Consider the following 8,369-nt stretch of genomic DNA (forward strand, 5'->3'; position numbering starts at 1 on the left):
TGTGCAAGTACCATCAAATCAAATCTGATTGGTACAGGGTACTGTCCCTCCTTCTCCAGAACAGCATCTGGTGGATTTGAATGGTGCACCTCTGGGATTGCAGTGCAACTCTTGCCACTAGGCCACCAGAACTCCCCTAGTCCTCACTTTTAACAAGCAAGGTGTGTCATCTGCATAATGCAGGTTGTTGATGAGCGTTCTTCTGATCCTGATGCCACATTCTTTATCATAAAGTCCAGCTTCTCAAATGATTTGCTCAGCATACGGATCGAATAGGTTTGGAGAGAGGATACTACCGTGACACACAGATTTTTTTTATTTTAAACCCTGCCATATTCCCTTGCTCTGTTCAACAACTGCCTCTTCATCTAGCTGTAGCTGCATATATATTACATATTTGCCAATTTAGATTTTACAGATGTACAGCCAGCTTGTTGACAGCAATTGCATTAATGGGCTATGCAACTCGTACCCGTAATCAGCGTGAGCTTTCCATGACTATAAACTAAAAATCCATCAACAATGACTCTCACTTTCCCCATCTCTCTCACCACAGCTCACCACCAATAAAGTTTGGTCCCCATACATTTGCCCTGTTGTTATTGTCTTTTTACGTAAGTAAGGTCATAAAATATTTGTCCTTTTGTGACTGGCATTTCACTCAGCATTATGGCTTCAAGCTCCACCATGATATAGTACCTACTATGATTTCATTTTTCCTCCACAAAGCTTTAATGACTGATTTTTCAAAAGGAGATCATTCAAGCCTTTCTTCAAAGACTGCTCAAAGGAAACTTGAACCTCTAACCTTTCAATTAGAAGTCAAGTACATTAAGTATTTGTACTAGAATAGTACAGATTTATAATCTAAACCATCTCAATTCATGCAGCCGTGTGTTCCGCACTGTCTGGCTTCCAAATACTTTTTGCCAATTTGTTTTAAAAAATACTAAATAATAAGCCAAACAATTCTTGGAAGCTGTGTGACACATCCTGTTCTATTTATTATGAGCTCATTTTCCCTGAAGCCAGTCAGCTGCACAACAGACTTCATTGGTAATGGGCTGATAGCAGGCTTGGAAGATTATACTCATTTCTGGCCACCTGGACAACATAGGCATCCACACAGGTGTCCTCAAGGCCCATGATAAAAATGTTCCTCAGGACCCAATGAACCACTCAATTCACCTTGCTCGTTTCAATCAATTTTATCTTTACTGTCAATATATTCTTTTTCTTATAAGTTATTGTTGTTGTTGTTGTTGTTGTTATGAGCCATTGAGTTGCTTGTGATCCACAGTGACCCTATGAACAATAGCTCTTATCCCCTGCTCTATCCTGAGCCAACCTTATTATCTCTGACACACCGACTCCCATTATCCTACTCATTGAGTCAATCCATCTCATCAAGTGTCTTCCTCCCTTGTGCTTTCACAACATGTACTCACTCTCTCATTGCCGTAGAATCAGAACTCACTTGTGAATTACCCTCCAGCAGGTTTTCAGAGGTGTAGATCATGTGGGAGGAGATAGCCCATTTCTCTGCAAAGCCACTGGTGAAACCAAACCACCAGAGAGGCACTGCTTTTGAGTTAGCAAAGCTGGTCCCTATGATCTGTGGAGTGAGCCCACCTGCGCTCCCTTAGCACACATTCTTCTTCTTGTTGTTGTTCTTGTTGCTATGTACCTATGACTCACAGCGGCCCTATAAACAATCATTCTGCGTATTCTGCGTATCCTGAGCCAGTCTCACCACTCCAACACATCTACTTCCTCATTACTCTAGTTACTGTGTGAACCCATTTCATCTGAGGTCTTCTGCTCCTGTGCTCTTCCTTCCACCCTTTCATGCATGATGTCCTTCTCCAAGGACTATTCCTTCCTGGCCACATGTCAAAAATACGTCATACAGAACTTGAAAATCCCTGCCTCCAGAAACCAATTTGGTTTCACCCTCTCCAGGACAGACCTAACTGTTCCTTTGGCATTCATTTGGTATGTTCAATACTCTTCTCCAGCACCAAAACTCAAAGGCATCAATTCTTCTTCTGTCATCCTTAGTCATAGTCCTACTTTCTGATGTATAACAAGTAATTACGAAGACTATGGCCTATAGTTGGGAGAAGAATGGGTAATCTCCTCACATGTGATTAATTGCCTCTGAAACCCCACCAGAGGGTCAGCTATGGGTCCGTTCCAAGTCAACAGTTCCCAAGAAAACAACAACAACATAGCCTATAATGGAGTTAACAATCCAGGTTATTTAATATCTAGATATTATATTCATGTATGCACGTAACACAGTCCTAAGGACAAATGAGTGTCTTTCGTTAGTTTCATTACTCACCCTCTGCTGCAGCTACCCCAAGCACAGCTGCGTTGAATTAGACAACTGTGCTGTGTAAGACTTTCACGAGCTGATTTTAAAGGAGATCCCCGGTCATTTTTTCCCTAGTCCATCTTGGTCTGAAAGCTCAGCATCATAGCAACACTAAAGCCTTCACTGGCCAACAGATGGGATTGGTCAAGAGGTGCATTCGCTGTGAACCAAATTGGAGTCTCCTATGTGGAAGAAGAATTCAGTCACTGAATCTCTGCTGCCTCATAACGCAGCTGCACTGAAGTGGATTTCAATTTATGAATTCCTAGGAATCATTTGGGGTTTTTTTTGTTTTTTTTTTTAAAAGAAACTATTTTATTGTGTGTGTGTGTTTTGTTTTGTGTGTGTGTGTGTGTGTGTGTTTTGTGGGTTTTTTTGTGTTTTGAGTGAATGGTTACAGAGAAAATTGGTTTTTCATTCAATTACTTATACTGATTTTATTACATTAATCTCCACATTGTAATAGCACTCTTCCACTTCCTCCCTGGGGCTCTCATTTCTATTCATCCCTCTAGCCTATCCCTTCCTGCTTTCTGGGCTTCCTACCTGAGCAAATACTGCTTTTTTGATCTTGTATGATCAAAGGTTCCAAATGACTACATTCCCCAGATTATAAAACTCAAATGCAGGGTCATTTAGTGGTTTTCAATGCATAGTGCCCTTCCATTGAGCTCCCAAGACCGCAAATCGTAGCAGATTACTCACCTTTCTTCCTTGGAGCTGCTGATGGATTGGAGAGGGGCAGATTTCCAGTTAGCAGTGCAACTCTCTTCAGGCTCCCCCCACCAGAGCTCCCGCCCTCTGTCATGTTGTTGTTGTTAAGTGCCATCGGGTCACAGGCGACTCATAGCGGCCCTATGAAGGAGAGTCCTCTACGCTTGGGTGTCTCTCACCCTCTCTCCAGGTTCATAGGGTTTCCGGAGACAAGCTATTATGGAAGTGGATGCCACTCCTCCTTCCAAGTGGGGAACTCCACCCCACTCTCTGTCCGCATTGGGTAACCAGCCATTAACACATTTGACACATCAGTGTCACAGTGTTCAGCCTCACAGCAACCGCAAGCGACCAATGTACAGCAACTTGTACACCAGGGCTATATGACCTAGAGGAATGTCTGAACAAAAACAATGAAAGACAGGCCTGAGGGCCGCAAATGAAAAGTCACCCACCTTCGGCTTGGTAGCATCGCTTTCTGTCCACTGGGCCAGCTGATCTCTTTCTCTGTGTTGATATTATTGTTGTTAAGTACCATAAGAGTGGCAGGCGAACGACCCTATGAAGGAGACTCCTCGACGCTTGGGTGGCTGGCATTATAGTACACCTTAAAATTCCATCTACTGTTTGGGGGAAAGATGAGCCACAGGGGTGAATTTGGTTCTAGGTTCAAATGATGACTAAAGTCCAAAGCGCTTACAATGACTGTTTTTTCACAAGCAGATTGCCTGGCCTTTCTTCCAAGGAACCTTTCAATTAGCAGCTAAGCACGTTGATTGCTTACACTACCCAGGGGCTCTGAGTACCAATTAAAAAGAAAAGCTTTTTGAGAAAACACCACACTGCCCTCCAGAGAGGTTGTACCATTTTACAGTTTCGCTAATGGTGCATGAGTTTCAATCTCTCTGCAACTCCTCCAACAATTACTGTTTGCTGTGTTGTTAAACTTTGAGATCGCTGCTGGGGTGAGATGATATCTTACTGTTGTTTTGATTTGCATCTCTCTGATTATAGTAATTTTGAACATGTCTTCATTTGTTTGTTAGCCATCCAAATGTCCTCCTTCATGAAGAGTCTTTTTATGTCTTTTGTCCATTTAGTTACTGGATTTTAAGTCTTTTTCTTGTGGAGGCCCTGCAATATTCAATAAACTTTAGTTATGAGACCCTTGTCTGAAAAAAAAAAAAACAAAAAACAAACAAATAAAAAGACCCTTGTCTGAGATGGCATTGCCAAATAATTTTCATTCTGTGGCCTTTCTTTTCACTCTATTGGAGAAAATTTTTAATGCCAAGATATGATTTTAAGAAGGTCTCATTTGTTGATTTTTTAGAAGTATGTAAAACTTTAATTTATAATTTAAAAAAAACATTATTTTCTTTGCATTTTAGTTTTCTGAGGGGCTCGCAGCCTCTTCTTTTTGAAGTTTTTCTTTCTCTTGATGATACCTTTCACATCTCTGTTGTGTAGCCAGTCATCACGTTCAGCTTCCCATTTAAGCTGTTTGAGACTCGCATTATCTTTGTTAGCCATGGCGTTTATGCCAACGTAATCAAACTTGGATCCCATATTTTCATCCAATAGGTGTCCAAACTCTTCAGCAGGTACAAACAGGTCTGAGTCATCGAGCTTTCTTTTCTTTTTTTGCCTTGGCCCTTGACATAATCCAGCAAAGTCCAAATCACCTCCACCTTTGCGCTTGTGTTTCTTGGTATTATCTTCAGGGTGCTCATCATCAAGTTCTGGAATGCCTTCACTTTCATCATCCAATACATCCATGAATGTTCCTCCCTCTTCATCAATTTCATCAAATTCTTCATTCATACTTCCTAAGGAAACCTCGTCATCATCCAGGTTCTCCAGGTCCTCATTACTGCCTTCTGAATCTTCATATTCTGAGTTATTCTTAGCTCCTTTTGTTTTCTTTTTCACATTGCCAGCAAAATCAAGGTCATCTTTTCCAGAAACGAAACAATTATCATCTTCAAATGTGTCAATCATTTTTTCAAATTCATCATCATCCACATCTTCTATACTTTCTTCATCTGCATGTCGCTGTTGTTTCTCTTTAAGAATGGCAACTTTTTTTATAATACCTGTGGAAAAACACTTCATCCACGGGTATCTGGCTTTCTTCTTTTGCAAGGAACTCCTTACTGTTCACAGCAAGATTACGAATATCCTTTATAAAATGCTTCCTTTTTGGCTGCATTACAATACTGTCAGTGTTTTCTTTGCCTTTATGTACCTTTGGATTTCAGTACACAAATCGATCCAAGAACCTCATTAGTGTGAAATCCTGCAGTGGATCCCCAGAATACTGAATATAATTTCCCTGAAGGATAGTCTTTGCAAAAAGTGCCACAGGATGATAATCCTCAGATAGCTTTTTGAGTTCCCAAAGATTTGTATGTTCTGCTCCACAGTACAATGGATTTCTACTAAATGGGTCATAGGTATTCAACTGTTTGCCACCTTTCAAATTATCGAAGTGCACCCAAGATGCAGGCTTCCGTGCTTGACTTTCCTCACTGCTTTCACACACAGGTTCTTCTGGCTCAGTCTTTTTGTCTGCATCAGTGAATTTTTCTATGTCTTCATCATCTCCTACGTCAAAAAATTTTCTTCATCATCAGATTCTGGATGATCATCTAGTTGACTTCTTAAGGTGGGTTTTGCTTTAAGGATTTCAGAAACGAGATACAAAGCTCCACATATGAATGGTGGCATCTGTTCACAAGTAACTTGAAGCAACCTCTTCACAAAAGCCTTTACCCAGCGCAGCATGATATCAGCTTTGAGAGACTTATAAACAAGGTTAAGAAACAGAGCTTGCTTGGAGCAGGACAACAATCCTGGATCCAACATCTTTCTGTACAAAGCTGCATAGTAGTGATCTGATATTGTCTGTTGAGAATTCATAACTTGGAACAACAACGTTAAAGCCTGTACACTGGTATTGAAATTGACCATATGCAACACTTTAAAGAGTGTATCCAGCTGCTCCTTCACTTTTTCATCACCAGTCTGGGAATAAGGGTATGTCCTATTTACTCCTGTCAAAAGTGCACTGAGCATTTTTGATTCAATATCATTTTTTCTTGACACAAGTCCGAAAAAAACAAAAATAAAAAGTTATTAATTTGTTGGCCAATTCACTTTGTTCATGAGAGAGGGTCATTTGATTTAAAAAGCAAATTGCATAGTACTGAGCCTTGGGGCTGATATTTGAGCAAAAGAGTAGCCTTTCTACTTCACCACACACAATTCCTTTCATATTGGAATGTTTAGAAAGTAATATTTCTAAGAGATAGGAGGCTTTTGTGGCTATTCTGTTCTGAGGATCGCCCAGTTTATTTACCACCTGCACAAGAAGAGCCTTTTCTTCTTCGGGTTTGTTACAAAGCAGCTCATGTGCCACTGTAAGAGCTCGAGTTTTTGTGGTTATTAATGAATCATGATTCAAAGATTCCAAGGTGTGCACAAATTCAGCTACTAAGTGTTTCAGCGGGTGTCCGAAATACCACAGTATCAGTCTTCTATCTCTCGAGTCTTTATTGCCACTGGACAACTCTTCTATTTTGTTGAAAGGATGCTGGCTGAAAATTCGTAGCTTTCGACTATCTGGCAAAAGGTCTGTAATGAGTAGTTCTTTGAAAGTATCCAAAGCCATGAGGCACTGCTGTTTGCTGCCCTTCTTTTTAACAAGGTTCAAGAGACTTTCTACAAACTGGAGTTCATGAACAGCATCATCCTGTATAAGAAGAATCATGGCAGCCATCCTGTCACCTAGTGTCCCCGACGACACTATTGCCTTCATCCAGGTAGAAGAGCCTCCCTTTTGATTACTGGTCTTACTGGTGAATAAGTTGATTTCGTGCTCATACAACTTTTGAGCCAAAGTTTTATATTTAGATACGACATCCCGGGGCTGGGGTTCCAAAGAATATTCATTGCTATACTCTTGATCATACCATTTTCCACCAGGCTTGATTAATAATGTCGGTCTCTCAGAAAACTCAAAGATATCCTGTTGCTTATCTTTCTTTATTTTTGGGATGGCGCTGTTGTTTCCATCAAGGTGTTCCGGTCTCTTCTTATTCTTGATATTGCTGACAGATGTCTTTTCATTTTCTGCTGCATTTTGCTTTTTATTATTTACCATTTTTGCAAACTTGGTCAAACTAAGATTTTTAATAAATGCTTCCAGTTCACCTTGTTGAAGATCATCAGTTGCTCCTTTTTTGCCTCCATCCACCAATTCTTCATTTTCATCCAAAGCAGCCAACATGAGGTAATCTTGCTTGGTGCCTCCGAGTCGTAACACTTCCTCCAGAGAGAAAGCACTTTCAGCTTCATCGTTCTCATTGTCTTCGTCCGGGTCGTTTTCCCCCTCTTCTGGACCCCAAGGTCTCTCGGTGTAGAACTCGAGAGAATCCATAGATGCAGCCAAGGCTGGCCGAGCTCGCGCCTCATTTGTTGATTTTTATCTTCTCCTTCCTGGCTGTGCCTTTGTGGCTATGCTTGCAAGCCTATTTATGCTGTAGGCTAGGGCTTTTAAATTTGTTCCTATTTTGTCTCTTATGATGTTTATGGTTTTAGGTTTTACCCTTAGGTCTCTGATCCACTTCGAGTTGGTTTTTGTGTATGGTGTGAGATGTGGATCCTGTTTCAGTTTTCTGCTGTTAAAAGTTTTTGGCAGTATCATTTGTTAAAGAGGCTGTCATTTCTCCATTTAATGAGTTTTGCTTCCTCATCTAATATCAGTTGGCCATAGGTAGATAAATTGCTTTCTGGGTTCTCAATTCCATTCCATTGATCTATCTATATGTCTGTTATTGTAACAATACCATGCTATTTTGGTTATTAGATCTATAGTAAGTTTTATTAATAGATCTGTAGTAAGTTTTGAGGTAACTCCAGCTTTATTTTCATTTTTCACTAGAGCTTTGCTTATTTGGGCTCTTTTCTTTCCAAATAAAACTATAAAATTCTCTTTTGTATCCCAGATGTACATGGTTCAAATCCACCAGATGCTCTGCTGGAAAAGGAGGGCAATCTCCTCCTGCACCTGTCAGATCTGATTTGATGGTACACACAAAAATAATAAAATTAAATTTTAAACATTGTCTTTTGGCGAGCTCTGGTGGCCTAGTGGCAGGAAACTGCACTGCAATCCCAGGGGTGCGTGGCTCAAATCCACCAGATGCTCTGCTGAAGAAGGAGGAACAATCGCCTCCTGTACCAGTCAGATCCAATTTGACGGTACACACAT

At 40.6% G+C, this 8,369-nt stretch overlaps 1 pseudogene; it reads right to left on the reverse strand.

The window, feature by feature from the left end:
* Positions 1–4,465: 4,465 nt before the first annotated feature.
* LOC102862329 overlaps positions 4,466–8,369 on the reverse strand; it is a 19,915-nt pseudogene continuing 16,011 nt past the window's right edge.

This window comes from Elephantulus edwardii, unplaced genomic scaffold, assembly GCF_000299155.1.
Source record: "Elephantulus edwardii isolate Elephantulus edwardi_28Jun2011 unplaced genomic scaffold, EleEdw1.0 scaffold00007, whole genome shotgun sequence".
In the NCBI taxonomy this organism is placed as follows: domain Eukaryota; kingdom Metazoa; phylum Chordata; class Mammalia; order Macroscelidea; family Macroscelididae; genus Elephantulus; species Elephantulus edwardii.